Consider the following 17,265-nt stretch of genomic DNA (forward strand, 5'->3'; position numbering starts at 1 on the left):
GTTGGATTGCCTCATATGATTTTCTCATTTATGCTATTTATCATGTTAGATTTTAAGCCTACTCAACTTGAGCAAGACCTAATCTTAAAGAAAAAAATTCCACAGGAAGACGTTTAAATTGGTTGCATGCCACAATTAGAAGGACTGAGGCTATCACGTACACCTGCAACATCCGGATTTCATTTCAAATCAATCTAAACAGTCTCAACTACTTTGTTGCTCGCAAAACTTGGTTAGTACAATATACCTGTCTTCCCTATCAGAGAGATACAGTCTGCTTTAGGGCCATAAAACTACCAGGACTGTTACCATCCTAAACTGATAAGCAGCACCCTAGGATATCCAAATATTGACTTCTCTGTACTTTCAGAAAGCCTCCTATTTAATTACTGAGAGAGGAGATGTTGGGTAGAACATGTAATTGGTATGACTAACCTTTCAAAAACTGCAACACTGGATAACAACCATGGTGCCACAATTGTATTTGATTTTCTTTTCAGATCTCTTTAAGTTGCAGTTCCCAAATTAAATAATTCAACGTGTTCCAAAACTGAGGTGGTTTCACATGACCTCCGTAGACAGATGGAGTTAAATTCCTTCCTAGCCAAATCTCAGCAGAGCTGTCTTGGGGTTTAGGTTACAGGGAAAGAAAGGGAGGTTGGTTTGGGTTATTTATTTTACACAGGACAATTGCTTCTATTCAGACGGGCAAGATACTCCTACTAAATCTGTTTCTGCTGTTTGACAGCAGGTATAACCAAGAGCAGCAATAATAATGGCAAAATAGCATGGGATCTACGCATGCAGATTTCAGAAGGCTACTCTGTTCTAAAGGGAGACACAGTCTGCCCATATTGTGATCTATGCACTCAGCACAGCTGTTCCAGCAGTACCTTGCCTCCTAGAGAAAAGAACCAAAAATACAAAACCAAAAACAAACAATTCTCTTCCACACTAAGCTCCACTAGAATGCTCTAGTTTGGAATTATATGACTGTACACTGCGTTCAAGAAGTTTGAGTCAATACATTCTCTCTTTCCCATGGAGAATAAAACCAGAAGCAGGAGTTTCAAACAATGAGTGAGACAATCATACCCACCCCTGTTCATGCAAAACAATTTGTAATGACTTGGCTGAGCGCTCCAACAGTTTATCTTGCCATACTTTAATTCTGGCAGGATTCTCCAGTCAGATGGTCAGTATCCTACTACTACTATTTATGTTATGTCAGCTGGTATCAACTCACTGTTTTCTTCAATCTCTCTCTCTCTCTAAAACTAAGTATTAATTTTTTAGAAGCCCGTGATAGAAGGGGCAGTACTGACTACTGCAATTCACAACGCGGATAATAAACCAGTGAATCAACATGAGTAAACACTGACTTCTTGCCAACAGCTGTCAACCTCTCAGATAATTAAATGTGAGTTACAGTAACAAACAGATGAAGCAGGAAGGAAACAATTTTAATAATTACTGAATTATGTATGTTTAGATAAGAATCTTTGGCCTTTCCTTAAAACTGCTGTATAGATAAGTAAGCAAAACCATTAGCCAGCACAGCCAAAATAAAATGGGTGAGGAATGACAACCACAGGCAAAATTTAAGTAGATTTTTTCAATGGGCTACAAGTAAAACTTAAGAATTAATTGAAGAGTTCTATACAAATGATAGCAAAAGTAGCCTGCTTATTGAAAAAGTGCTGGTACCTAGGTCCAATAAAGAACAGCACTATACATATATAAAGTTTTCATGCATTTCATCTTGCAATTACTCTGCAATGCTTATTTATATGCATAACTTTGCTTGGGGTGGCATACAGACCAAATAAGGAAGATTTCTTTTCTTTTCTTTCTAGCTATCTCAAATTCTTCCTCATCAAAGCATACAATTTAATTTACAGTGTTTTCTGTACCATACTCATCCTGCTTGCAATGCCACATGAGCTGCTGGTGCTTCACTGGCAGCAGAAGTAGTCCATAAAAAAATGACACTGAAGCGTGCCTGCTAGCTTGGTTATTAAGTCTGGAAAAGCACCTACATGTCTGGTCTGCATAAACCATGAAGTGAAAACCCTAAGATTTAATCATTCCCAGTAATTGTCACAAGTGCATGAACACTTATCTTCCTTCAGTGGAATAGCACACAGATTAGTGCTAAATAACAGAGAGAAAAAACAGTCACGCAGTATTAACAGGTCAAATGTAAGAACAAAAACTATTTTTGCAGCATAGTGCTTTTACCACTGAGGAATAAACCTTTGCTACTCCCAACTCCATCAACAAGGATGTGAACTGTTGCCATATCTAGCTGGAATGAAGGAAATAACACCACAGCTTCAGACACTCAACACGTTCTTCCACTACCATAGATGCAGTAAGGCTGAACAAGAGTCTTTCACCTTCCTGCATTTCCAACCAGAGCAAAGTGCAGATAGGAAATAAACTTTCTGATGGCAGATGTTACTTCTAATCGTTTGCTTCCCATTTCACTAACAACTCTGAAAAACACACGATTTACATAACTGTTGGATTTCCTTTATGTTACTATTCAGCAGTGCCACAAAACCCAGAGGGAAAAAAAAAGCACGTAGTAAACAGAGAATAAGCCAGCTAACCAAATCCCAAGGGTCCCAATATAAATTACACAGAGACCAGAGCACCAGCCAAGCTTCACTAATTGATTTCTAGACTTTTGAGGGTCTTCATTTCATATAGTCCAAATTGGTACAAAGCTAGTTCGTTTGCCTCCAGGGGAAAAGGGGAGAAAAGAAGAGAAAAAAAGATAATGAGACAGAATGGAATGGGCAGTAAATTGAGAACAGGCAGTGAAGATATTTACTCCTTCCCTTCTAGTCTATTTCTATGTTTGAAGCAGCAGGTACAAAACAGTTTCAACTTCCTGAGCTAGGACTTTGCTAGCCCTTCCCTAAGAGACGTCAGAACCACAGGACAAACATGAGCATACCGAATATATAAAACCACAGATTCAGCATGATAGAGACTGAGCCAGAAACTGAAAGGTTGAACTGAGGTAACATTACCCCTTTCCCAATGGTACAGTAAGATGTGACAGCTGTTCAGCATCCCTGCACAATATAGGAAGACAAGACAGAGCAGCATTTGGTCTTGTTTCTTAATTCCACCTATATTTCTCAGAAGACAGTCAGAAAAGACAGATCTCTCTGTGCTTACTGCGCCCTATGCACAAGAATTTCACAGGATATCCCTATTGGGAAAACATGTCTGTAACAACAGTGATGAGGATGTTTCAATCTGTCACCTGCTGCTTTCTTTCTTCCTTTCAGGCACAGGAAAGAAGAGCACTCTCTGGAATTTATATTTGGTCAGAGGTGAAAATGAAACTTAACTCCAGACTCTTACTTACAGATTCCTACTTAAGAGCATATATGGTTCAAGCAACATATTGGCATTCGGGTTTGTTCTAACAAGTTCAATCACCCAAGAGGTGGTGGTCCAACACTATTGGGGCAAGGTAGCAAATGTCTTTTGAAGCTCGAGGGGACAGGGAATGAAAGCAAGGGTTTTTATACTCTTACAGTACAAAGACAGGCTGAGGGAACTTGGTTTGTTCAGTCTGGAGAAGAGAAAGCTCTAAGGAGACCTCACTGCAACCTTCCAGTATTTAAAAGGAGATTACAAACAGAAGAGAAATCAACTCTTTACACAGATAGATAGTGCTAGAACAAGAGAGAATGGTTTTAAACCAAAGGCAAAGAAACATAGATTAGATATCAGGGGGAAATTTTTGTACTGAGAAGGTGGTGAGGCACTGGAACAGGCTGCCCAGAGAGAGCGTAGATGTCCCATTTCTTGGATGTGTTCTAGGCCAGGCGGGGGCTGGATGGGAGCCCTGGGCAACCTCATCTAATACTTGATCTGGCAGTTGGTAACTCTGCCAAGGCAAGGAGGCTGGAAATAGATGATCTTTTAGGTCCCTTCCAGCCCAAGCCATTCCATGATTTTGAGGACATTAAAATTATCTTCATACCAACAGAAGGTTTTTCATCTTCATGACAAAGGCTATCGCTTGAGAAATGGTGGGTGGGATTTTGTTTTAAATGGAAGTTACCAGCACTGTGAAAAGCAAGATACAAGTGCAAGTTGTGTGTACTGGAAAATAGGACTGATAGAGCACATTTCCAACCACGAAAACTTTCAAATTACTAAGCTGACTGCTACTTGACAGAATAACTGGTAGTCCTAAACTAGATGCACAGCTGGAGGAGCACAAATCCCCTATTTTAAATTGGACTTATCCCTTCACTAGTCAGACAATAATTCCAATTTTGTAATTCCACTGCCGAAGCACTGCATGGGCTGGAAATCCACTCTCTCTCTCAAAAAGGTGAGTCCTATTCCTCAAGTACTATTATGAAACAAACATACTGTTCTCTAACTAAGCCCTTGGAAAGCAGTAGAGTAACTCCAGGAAAGGAAAATAAAAGCCACATTGACATGAAGAATAGTTATCAAATATCAAAGCAGGTACCACCGTAGCTACTGTAAATGGACAGAAGAGTGCAGTAAAGAAAGCTTGGGTTAGGGCAGCTGTACCAATCTTGACTGCCTCTATTTGAAGAAAAAGGCTTATGAGTGATTGGGGAATCACTGCTACCATAGCATGATAGTGGTCAGCTGTACCTGGCAATTAAAGGGTTTACTTATCAAGAGTAGATGCTATGCATGCATTGTTCTTGCAAAGAAAATTCTCAACAAACCTGCTCATTTAAGATGATAAACCAAAAAGCAACTGATGGAAATATCCCTGCTGAAAAGAACCAGCAATATTTTCTCTATTTCTCTTTTGTTAAAAAATGACTAAACCAGTTATTAGTTACTAAATAATTTATATTCTCATTGTTCCTTTTCCAAATATAAATAACAAAGTTTGATTCTCCTAAGATCACAAGTAGTTACAATTTCACCAGAAGGCTGAAGGGTAGAATATATCTTCACATAGGGAAATAAGCAAAAGCAGCATCTAGAAAGCTTAAAGGACTGGGGAAAAAAAAAAAAAAAGAAAAAAAAGAAAAAAGTGAGGGGAAAAGAAATCTTAAACAAGGGAATCAAAATTGAAGTCTTAGAAATAGGGGATTTGTTCCACATTTAACATTGGTAACCAAATTTTGCAAGAGTCTGAACATTTATAAATATGATTGCTCGTGTATATTATTTCTTGGACTCTTAGAAGAAAATATTTACAATTAGCACTTGCACGCACATATGTTAAGAGCTGGTTCAGCTAAAATAGGCTGAGTTCCATCAGTACATTAGAAAGAGTAGGAATTTATATGTGCTCAATGCACGATAAAAACCTGTTATCGTTCTTGATGACTTACAGGAAGAAAGTACATGATGTCAGCAGATCATTCAAATGTGGAACAGTCTGCACACTAAATAAAACCTGCTGGCCCTCCTGAATGCAACTAAGTTAATCCAGCATCTTGACTCCTAACCCAGCTTACTTCTAATTCATAGCTTCTCCTCACCAGACAAGAGTCTTGCTTACAAGGCATTTGTAGAATACTAAGATGGAACATGGATTCAAATATGTTTTATTCTTCCTTGGGAAAATTCCCCAAAATGTGTATTGCACTGGAAAGAAAAAGAGAAACCTGCCTTCTGCAGGTTTAGTAGTAGAGATGCAAATACTTAGAGTTGAGAGCTCTGATGAGAATCCCCTTCCTTTCTTCCAGTGGGTTGCCACAGTTGTAGTTCTTCTAACCTCACTTAAGACACCTGAAAACTTTGTGAAATGAGCACACTGAGCAAGGGCAAACCTGGCAACAAGCAGCCTAAGGCTCAAAGGTAATTTTTGATCCTAGAGCAAATATACTGAATGGCTTCTGGTCTGTGCAGTGTGGCCAGAGGGCACGAAGAACATCATGAGATGCAGGAGCAAGCTCCCCTTCCACAGCACCCAGTGCCAAGCTGTGGTCATCCAGGGGAGGATGCAGGGTAAGGTCTTGGAAAAATGAAGCGTGCAGTAGGTAAGCAGATAAGTGAACAAAGAGCTGGGGATTGTGCTTTGGAGAGACAGTAGGAGGTTCTTCAAGTAGCATGGTATTGCTTCCTCACCAAAGAGCACATTTTCAACATATACGGTGCTGCTGAAATGTTCCACATCAACATCCATACTTAAAAGATTTCCTTCTAACTCCATTAAAGAACGATTTGGAAAACAACAATGCATCATGGGGATTTAATTGTGCAGAGATTCACAATGTAAGACCTTCAGCATACAGATCTTAGTGATTTAGCATCGTCCCAAGGGCCACACATACACATACTTGAGCAGCCTGCTTGATTCGCAGATCCTTAATGACAGTGCCTGTGTCTCTGCCTTGGCAGTTATGCAATTGTTCTCTTTAGCCTGTGACCCGATGACAAGCCAAGTTGATGTGAGTAAATGTGGCACAGTCCATTCCCTTTTTTCTTAATTCTTCTGGGATTACCAAGTAAGAGTTGGCAGGGTTTCAAAGCAGAAAAGCTTGATAATTCAATCTTGGTTTTTCAGACTTACAAATCCTGCCACGTTTGTAGGGTACACAGAATATCGATGGGTCAAGAGAGCTAAACTAGAACCAATTCTCATAGAAAGCAAAACAATTATACTAAATCTTAGTTTTATAAGTAAGATTTTAGATGCTTAGAAATATCACTTTGGAATCATTACACTCTGAAAAACTTGTAAATCATGTTTCCAATATGCATGACTTCACATTTAATTAAAACTGAATAAGGTAATTACTGTGTGTTCAGCAGCAACTTAAAAATTACTGGAGCTGAATAGCTTCTGTATGATAATGATGTACTGACACTTCCACATGCTGATGCACAATTGTCATAGGCTTACAGTGGAAATCTGTACATTTTCATCTTGAGGAGGCTTTACTAAATTATCACCTTTCTTTTTCATAAGCATCACTTTCAACATTTTATGCAGTTCCCATTCTTTTCATTTGTTCAGTAAGGCTGACTATACCATGTATCACATGAACGCTCATGCCATTTCTGCTAGTCTGTACTAGAGCCTTTCACCATTCATCATCAGACTGACCACAACTAACCTAATCCAAATCCTGTCCAGTGAAAACCAGCTCTATAGTTCAAGATCCAGAGATCTGCACGAAGTCTTGTTTACTGAATCTTAACTGATGACATTAAAGAGCACCTGTTCCAGTAGTGACCCCTGATGGACACCACTTGTCAATGGTCTCAATCCAGACATTGAGCCAATTGACCACCACTCTCTGGGTACGATCCTGCAAACAGTTTCTCATCCATCAAACAGTCCACCCATCAAATCCATATCTTTCTAATTTGGAAAGAAGGATGTTATGGAGGACTATGTCAAAGGCCTCACTGAAGTCCAGATGGATGATATCTGTGGCTCTTCCCTTGTCCACTGACACAGTTGCATCATTAGATAAGACCATAATGTTGGTCAGGCAGGAACTGCCCTCAGTGAAGCCATACTCATTATCTCCTATCACCTCCCTCTCTTCCATATGCCTTAACATAGCATCCAGGAGAACCTGCCCAGGGCACAGAGGTGAGGCTGACAGTCAGTAGTTCCCTAAGAAAGCCTTTCTACACATCCTAAAAGTGAGTGTGACAGTCCTGGATCACCCTAACCATTTTTTACTACTCTAATACTGTAACACCACAAAACCATATTTATGTATCTAAGGCTAAAAATTGTCAGAGTACAATAACAAGAGAAATATATATATTAGCTCAAATATTGTAATAAGCGGGGGAAAGAGCCTCTTCACTTTCAAAAATTACAAAAAGAGTTGGCAATGCCAGAAGCAGAGCCCAGAGAAACTGCAGAAACTGTACTTGGAAACACACGGTCTCTTTCCCAGATCATATTAAGCTTGAAAATAAGTAGGTTTTCTTAGAACATAGATATTTCCCTAAAACTTTTCTAGAGACCCTCACCTACTGGCACACTGCCCCTATCTGAGAACTACAACAAACCACAAGTGCCCAGTCACAGTATCACCACTTTCTCCCTCTAGGCTAAATAGCAAAAAAACCCACAAAGAATATACCACAACCTTTGAGGTGGGTGGATGCGCATTATATGTGTCAATTCAAAGACATGGCCTTCCAACTGATCCATGCTGAAGAAAATTAAACTGTATTTCCCCAGCGCTTACATGTTAGCAATTCAGCATTCCCTTAGCTGAAATCACTCCTTCCCACTAAGAAAGTAAACAAGGCAACGTCAAGTGACAGGTTTAGGACTAGCTTTGTGCATCCAGGAAGGCTTTACTGGAGAGCTTTAAAACTTTTTTTTTTGTACAGTACATAGATGAAGGAGCAATTTGGGTAAGTACTGACTGAAATGATGCTGGCTGGTTTCTGCCTCTGTGGCACAGCACAACCTCACAATGTTGCCATAATAATGTCTCCAAGACCACAAATACACTTGTGAGGACGGCCACTGTAACCGCGGCATGAAAAATAAAAACAGTAGTAATTTTGCCTTTCACACATGGCTCAGTAGCACTTGCAGCTCCCAGACCTGAGTATGCATCTTAGCTGATGCTGTCTTGGGACAGTACCTAAGCGCTCACAGTTCTTGTTTTTCATGGAGTCAAAGAAGAAAAGCAACAAGTCTGACAAGCCCCTGTAGTTACCAAACTAAGGAACCAGGACATGCATTTGCATTTATTTTAGCAGTACAGTTAAGTAATGAACTCTATAATAGTTTAGTTCATAAGGCTCATGAGTTGACTAAAAGTACTGAAGAAAAAAAGAAATAGCTGAATGTACTTTCTATAAGTAACCAGCTCAATGTGGAGCAGACTACCTTGATAAGACCGGTAAGATTGCTTAGATTACCCGTTAAAGACGATTCAATTGTATCAAAAGCTCATTTTGCAGCATTTTTCTTTTCTTTTGTTTGTTTTTTAAATGCCACATCATCATGAGCACAATTTACACAGCACTCAACTACTGCTGTAGGTACGTCTTTCAGCCTTTATACCTTTTCGTATGTGAAAAATCGTCAGTGCCTCTGAATAATTAACTTCAGAAAAGTTAGAATGAGTTGAAGGAGATCATAAAGCAAAAGGGAAAAAAAATAGGGAAGGATTCTTAAAATATTCTGGAGACTGATTATTTTAAGATAACAATCACAAAGATCCCTTTGCAGGAGCCTTTAGGTCCATCTCTGAAGTAATTTGCCTATAATCTATAAGACACCATTTGTAATAATTAAGCAAATTTGACCTCTGATTCAACTTCCTATGTAATGACCTCATGCTGACATCCTTTCAACATAAATTTCCTGATATATTTCAGACTCTTTGCCAGCCAAGACACAACCTTCCAATTATGAAACTGGATACAATCTTAACACAACCCAGTTGGAAGAAAACTACAAATAACAAATACTAATCAAATAAGATTTTTTAGAGAAAAATAAGAGGTTTTCTTAAATTTATTAAAATAAGTTTTTTTTTAATGCAGTAGACATGAAACAGTAGTTAACAGTGCTTGTACAAGTCTTGGCAAACTGCTGTTAGACAGCTTCTGAAAGAAAATACTTTGAAATGACTGAAATTCAAAAGAAATGCAATAAGGAAAAACAAAGATGCATCTTGCTTTAGATTTAAGAACACTAAGTTCATACTGATTTATCCCATTTTCATAGAGCTAAGAAAATAAATAGTGCAGTAGCAGGCAGAACTCTATCACCTCTTCTGCAGCGAGCTAAGAGTCAGAGAGTGCAGTAAGTCTGCTGTGATGCAAACCATTCAGCAATAAAGCCGCTGGGAAGTACAGACAACGTAGTGGGTTTTTATTTGAAAGCCTTAACTATGAATACAACTTGCATGGACATTAAACAACTCTACCTTGAAAAAACAGACTGTGGTCCTCTCCAAGGATAATCTCATGTCTTCTGGATAGAAAAGTTTTAATGCCAAGCTCACTACAAGTTCTAACTTTAAACAGCCTCTCGAAAGTGTTTCTGAAAGCAAAATGGCTTTCTAATTTCATTGGTATTCTTCCTCAGTACAGATCCTTTCACATCCTTATAAAGAATAGTGACACACCCCAACCATCTTTTTGGTAGAAAAAAAGTATATAAAATTAACTGGCCACCTTCAGGCATGGAAAGAGGTGAGGGTTAGAAAAGAAATAATTAACCTTTTTGGCTCATCCGTCTCCCTGTGCTTGCAACTGGGCACACAGCTTTATCATATTAAGGCAAGAATAAATGATACAGGTACTGCACTTTCATCAGTTCACTACTTTTCAGCGTTCTCTATGAGAAGAAAATTGAGCATATTTCTGTGCTGAACCACCACCAGCACAGATGTGAGAATAGAGAGTCTATTTCCAAATGGAAAAATCCATCAACGAAATGAATTCTTTATTACAGGAAGAGTTTTTAATGTCACACTTCAGCAACTAGCATAGATGTGTATCAATGAAAAATGTGCTGCAATAGCCATTTTTGAACCAGTGTTCTATATATATGATGTAACCACATACTTGGACATGGGGAGCTCAGCTTTTATCCAAGCAATCCCCTGATTTTTACCGATTTTTTTTTTTTTTTTTTTTTTTTAAGTCTAGATCAATCATCACAGGCTGATTCACTGCAGGATGAATTAGATCATCAAAAGCCAAAGGGAGTTCTTGGCAGAAATCTGATGAAAACTATCATTCAGAAGTAATGCAAACCAAAAAAATTTCTATAGCTGAAATCATAACAGAAAGATGAGAAGAAAATCTACATTTTTCTGAGTACAATAAGAAGATATAATCCTGTTGCACTGTAGTTTGTTACAACCCATTCCCTTCTGTTTCCAACTGAAACAACAGAAGACTTCTCTCAATAGAAGCTACATTTCTAATTATGGCTGCCTTTTGCTCTATTTGAAAAGATGAAGAAAAAAGGAAAAAACATCTTTTGTCACAGCTTGCTAGGAGAACCAGTGAGTACGACTTAATGCCAACAGCTTGGTGGTGTAGAAATTGTGCTTTTTTGTTTAAAGTTTTGGGAAAAGAATGTTCGCAAGTCTTTCTAACTACATTTGCAACCAAGGTTCCTAAAAAGCAAAGACTGGAAGTCTTCTAACAACTGAACTGAAATTCACTTGTACAAACTATTTAAACTCTATTCCTACTGTACTGCAAGGGATCTAGAACCTCCTATGAGTATTTTCAAAGTGCACAACAGAAAAGTCCTTTTCTCTTTGGTATCCTTTTACCTTTAAAACATTTTAAACACACTGAGAGATAACTACAGAATCACAGACTATTTCCTGTCTCCTTCCCATCTATTTCCTTTCACTCCTGGACCCCAAGTGACAATCTTCCGCAATTTAGCATATTGAAGCCTGCCAAAATGAAAATTTATTCTCCATCACCATATAATTCCTACTGATTAATGATCAGAAAGCCCTACCCATTTATATAGTTTTGAGTTGCATATAATCTCTAGTCACCTCAAGCTTTAGCTTCCTAGTCCAAGAGGAGGTGATGTCGTCCTGCAGAGCTCAGCCACTCATCTTGCATAACTTGTTCCTTTCCTGCATCACACACAAGGAGAAGACTGATGTGTCTGCAGCACAAAACAAATAGCGACAGCAAGATTGCCAAGCATTAAAAGGCAGTGTTGATTCTGTATAAAAAAAAGTTCAGTTCCCCAACTACACCCCCATGTCACTCTCAGTCATTAGTTTGAATTTTGTCAAAGTCAACAGGGGCACAAATGCCTAATCTTGCAGGGCCCTAAACCATCACACTTGGGCAATTAGCAGAACATTTTAAACTTCAATTCCTAAAGCCCACTCTGACATACCTGGCAAAACAGGATTGTGCTTAACCATTCTGAGCATGAACCCAAAAAGAAAAACCCTCATTATATCTTGCCTTTATTTTCAGTTCTCCAAGGAAAAGTTCAACAGCAAGTGACTCCAGAGAACAAGCAATATCTTTACTGTGGTGAATCCCCAAGGATTAAGGCAGCTCATTATCAAAACTTTGAGGTTACACCTTTATCTGCTTCACAGGTTATTATTTTCCCTTTTGTTAATCAGGGCTTTCTAAAGAAAGCAACAGTTGATGTAATAAAAACTAATGCAGTAAAAAAATTAATAAGTAACACCTTTGAAGTGAAGGGAAATAAGGTAGCAGATCTAATAATTGCAAGGAAAACCTCAGAAAGATTCTATTGTTGCAAGTAAGAACATGAATATCTATTAAACAAAAGCAAAAGACAAGCGTACTAAAACTGCTAAGTTAAACATCTAAGCTTCTGTTAATATACGTATCACTTATTCCTGTGTATAGAGACAACACTTGTGCAATTAATGCTATGTAGTTTTTAGGATTTTTATAACAGTTACTTATCTCAATGCTTCAATCTTGCTCCAACCCCATATTTGAAGCTAAACAAAACCGTCTCAGAGCCAAAAAGAACACATTTGGTCTTTTTCCACTTTCCTTTAACACCTTCAGCATCATCAAAACCCACAAAGTTTGAAACTGGAACTGCCCAATAAGTGCCAACACATCTGAAAGGTGTGAGATATAATCTGTAATCTTCTCCTAGATCAAGAGTCTGTTCTAGATCACTGAGTTTTCATCTTCCCCCTCTTAAAGTTCAGATATTAAGGAGCTGATGCTACTTAAGTAGAAGAGAACAATAAAATAAGCAAATAGAAAAAAAACAAAACTCGTACATTATATAGGGAATATGTCACAGTGTGGGATAATAGTTCGCTCTTGATTATTGAGGACACCTTTGTTCACACCTGACTACACATGAAGTCTATGTTATAACATTAATGTTATATCTAGTATCTAGTTCTAATAAGAAGCAACTTCAGAACATTTTAATCAGACAGGTTTTCAATTGGTAAGCCAAAGCTGAAGAATTAGAGTTTCAAAACAATGATAAAAATTGTAACTTATTACACAGACATGTGAAGTTTTAAGATCCATAAAGTATTTCATATTATTCCTATCACAGAGAAGAAAATTTATACTTAGTAATTCAAAATACATATAAGCCTCAAATATCCAATTTTAGAATGGTTTCTCCTTTGCTCTTCCTTTTGGTATTAAGAATACATGAATAATACCTTCATTTCAAATATACATTAGGCAGTTCCCTAAGCTTAAAGTACAACTGGACAAATATCACATGAAAAAAATCCTGCAGGGCAATGACTATGACGTTTTCATTTCAAAAGTATAGACCATTAAAGAATTGAGCTAAACTTAAGCTCATGAGCCTATGAACTCATTACCCCAAAGTTCCAAAAAAGCTGTCATTATTTATATTCCTTGCGCAAGATGATGATCACATGCTGCAGCTATCAAGAGACACTAAAATAATAGTGTGAGGCAGTCTGACATCAGCACGCAATCCCAAATTTGCTGAATGCTTCTCATAACCATAACCCAAGCATCCTGCTCTGTGCAAAGCCAGGATCTTCCATGCTGACTGCTGCGTGACCACAAATGTAAACAATTCAGTGGTACCCAAAAAACCCTCAGTGCCTTCAGACAACAACATATAGTGAATTTTGGTTCACCACTTCATCCACTGGTTGTCAGAGACGTATCACTGTTGAAAAACTGTATCTATTCCTTAATACTCACTTCCTACAAACATTAGGGGAACATTACAACCAAGCTTCCAGTGTTGTATCCAATAGTTAATGCACTGCAAATAAAATACTAATTCTAAAGCAGCTTGCAGGTACTTTTAAGGAGACAGTTTGTAGCATAACAGCTGGATGCTTTACATTCAAGGCTCTGTTAAACTCATAAGGATCTAAATCAAACAATTCAGCATCCAAAACTCCTGAGCCCTCTGAACCAATTGTAATCTGCCTTGCACATGGTTCCATGACACGGTAAGAACCTCAATATCTCTCCCACTGCTTTACGAGAAGGCTAGCCATCCTCTTGTCTCTACTACAGCAACACTTACTGTGTAAGTGGTTTCCCAAAGACTAGAAACTATCATTCAGTTCCACCCAATCCAATACAAAACACTAGTAAGTCATCCTTATTGCCAGACTACTTCTCAAATACATGTCCCTTACAAAGAAAACTTCTGGTAAAGTTTCTGATATCTGTCAACACCAATAGCACGAAAGGCTTCCAATGCCTAGTTCTGTGACAAATCATCACATAATTCAAATATAGAATAGCTGTACAAAGTTGATATCAACACCAGAAGTCCATGAAGTAGCCTAGAGAATCTTTTTATGTGCAGAAGCATTGAGCACATTTGCTTTTATTACTTAATTCAAGGAAACATTGCCCAACAGGTCTGAAATTAAATAGTTTAGCAAGGTGTCCAGCTAAAACTAAATATATGCCTAAATATATGCAGTCGGTACAAAGATGACAAGAAAATGTTCTAATTGATGCCTTACCAAAACATACTTCCTGAAATGTACTTTTCTGAAAGCAAGTGGTATGCCACCAGAGCTCTGGTGGCTCCACAGCAGGGAGAAGGGGAGTCACAATCCAAAATAAACACACTACACTTTAAAAAAAAGCTCTTTAAGCAGAAGAACACATCAAGTGTTTTTCTTTTTTTTTTTTTTTTTTGATGAATTTGTGTCCTAACAGTAACTTGCTCTACAACCTAAAGCATGATCGCTTTCAGCAAACGCAACAGCTCCTGAGGCAACCAAACATACAGGACTGCTCACCTCACTAGATATTCTGATATGCAAAAAATAAGGGAGATTCTCCACCAGTTGCTGCAAGGAATGCCAATAGGATTTCTTCAATCCAGTCAACCTCCTGTCAAGGTCAGCTAAAATTAAACAAGACAATAAACTGCAAGGAAAATACACATGCAAGCATAAACAAAGCTTTTCTGAAAAAGAAGACAAAATGATAAATACAGTATGAAAGGCTTCTATAAGCTAGTAGTTAGCAGAAAGCAGATTAACAATAAAGCAGAAAAATAATGAATACATTGTGTATGCTGCCAGTTCTCAAAGGTGTCTTTTACTTCATATGTTTGTGCATCTATACATCCAATGCAACTGCCTTTGCATATCAGTATTTACGAAAGACATAATGGGGGATATAATTCTCTGTTGGGCTACATAGAATTATCCCACCTCTGAGAAGAAAAACAAAAACAAACCTGAAAACACTTTCAGTTTCCCAGTCTTTTGATTAGGTCTTACGTAAGAATAAATGGTAATCAGGAAAAAACTTGCGAAAGGCAATCTTTTGAAGAAAGGAACTGAGACTGAACTACTTTACCTAGAAATCAGCACTCCATATTTTGTTTCCATAATAATTTTTAGCATCCTACATAAGATGACAAAAAAAAATCCTGAATGAAAAAGCAACATTCATGACAATATATTACTATGCAACTTCTACTGAGGATTTAGCTTTAAATTTTGATTGACCCTGCTTCTATCAATTAGTCTCATCACAGTTTTCCTGTTACTTCACTAAGTTATGAAAGCTTTTATCAAAAAAAAAAAAAAAAGAATAGTAAGAGCATAGAGGTCCTCTCCCAGTATGCTGCATTCTTGCCCTTGCCCCTCGGGAAGAATGTGTTTTCAACACTGCAAAAAGGTATAGTCCCGTCTCACAATGAAAGGACACCAAGCATATCAAACCATAGAGAGTATGTCCAACCTTTTTAAACAGAAACAACATACAAAAAAATCAGAACTCTTCCCTGTGGATAAATAGCAGGACACTATTCCTGACAGTCATGGTGGCATAACAAGCTCTCAGGAGAAAAAATATCACACAGGAGGCAAATTGAGAAGAATATGTATAAAACGCAATGAAAATGACAAGTGGAGCAGTAGATGATGAAAGCAATACATTCATACAGCCTTAACTACTGGGAGTAGGCCTTTCCTACTCCAGGCACAACCCCCTCCCACCCAATTCATTTGCTTAATCTTGTGGAGTACAAGCTATTATTCTCTTAAAATATTTTCCTTATCACAGTCCTGAAGCTGAAACTCAATTAGATTTATCTCCATTACTGAAGTCTTGACATACACAATGCAAATTGCTGAAGCCGTCCCATTTTGCACCAAAAACTGCAGCAGGGACTGTGACCCAGGGGGTGATAATCTAAGTCACAGTTCTTTCTCCCTCACTTAGTGTAGTAAATGCATATTGTATGCAAAGTGGAACCTCAACAGGCAACACTTAAAGCAAAACAAAACATCCAGTCATGACTTACAAAGCCGGCATTTACCATGCACCACAAGTTGAGATGTGTGTCTAAATCTCAGATGTGAGGGTGAGATGGTTCTCACATGTCTCAAAAAAGTATAGTCATCCCTTGTCCTCCGTGAAAAGGAAAGGTGAGGTTTTCATTCATCCTCATTGCAATAAAAAAAATAAAAACAGTTTACATAGTGTTGTGTTGGTTGCGGCTTTTTTCTTTTCAAGTGAGAAGCATTTCTATCCTGATGCTCACACTTCACCTCCATAGATATTTCATACTTCTTCGTTCATCCCTCAACTTCACACTCAAATGACCTTCCCCTTTCTGTGGTACACACATACAAAAAAAAAAAAAAAAGAAAATCTCAGCTTTACCTGTATTAGCCAGTAACTCAAAACTGTGAGCAGCTCCCACAAGCAGTGAATCAGCAGGAGCTATTGACCAGGTGTTCCCAGAGTAAAGTTAGAGGGATTTGCTTAGCACTAGCATTGATTCTGTGCGGTTGGCTAAGTGTCCTTTAGAAGCCTTTGGAGTCCTCCTGGAGAGCATCTTCCAGCTTAACTTCATCTGAAAAGGCCCAGTTTTAGAGTTTGAAATTGGTTCGTGACACAAACAAGAAGTTGGTGACTGACTGAGAATTAGTTTCTGATGGAAGACCCCAGCATTCACACACACACACAGTTAAGTCCCAGGTGCAACTTCAGGTTGTTTTTTTGTTTTTTTGTTTTGTTTTTGTGGAAGTTATCTATGAACACACGCAGAGTATCTTCAACCATACATGAAAACAATATTCTCACCTCTCTGTTGGAAGTAATACCTTACAACATTTGAATAAATACATCCTCTCTACATTCTTTCTTGAGGCAGTAGAAAGAACTCTCTTGTAAAGACTGGTTTTCCACTAAATAGATTTATTTCTATTTAAAGGGCAGGAGCTACTTCAACTTCTGCTGCAGGCCTGATTCAAGCATGGGTTCAGTTCACTGAAAGCTAAAGGTGCAATGATGTTCAACCCTTGGCTGGAGTTCCCA

General features: G+C 38.2%; 1 protein-coding gene across 7 annotated transcripts in view; it reads right to left on the minus strand.

The window, feature by feature from the left end:
* The window catches only part of GRID1 (glutamate ionotropic receptor delta type subunit 1), a 522,559-nt gene that overhangs the window by 392,962 nt on the left and 112,332 nt on the right, over positions 1-17,265 (minus strand). The window contains exon 3 of one of the 7 annotated variants that reach the window (XM_046943243.1): positions 11,496-11,611. The exons of the other annotated variants lie outside the window; for them this stretch is intronic. The gene's annotated coding sequence lies outside the window, so the exon portion shown is untranslated. The remainder of the gene's footprint in view (positions 1-11,495; positions 11,612-17,265) is intronic. 7 annotated transcript variants of the gene reach the window in all.

The sequence above is a fragment of the Gallus gallus genome, chromosome 6 (genome assembly GCF_016699485.2).
Source record: "Gallus gallus isolate bGalGal1 chromosome 6, bGalGal1.mat.broiler.GRCg7b, whole genome shotgun sequence".
NCBI classification, from domain to species: Eukaryota; Metazoa; Chordata; class Aves; order Galliformes; family Phasianidae; genus Gallus; species Gallus gallus.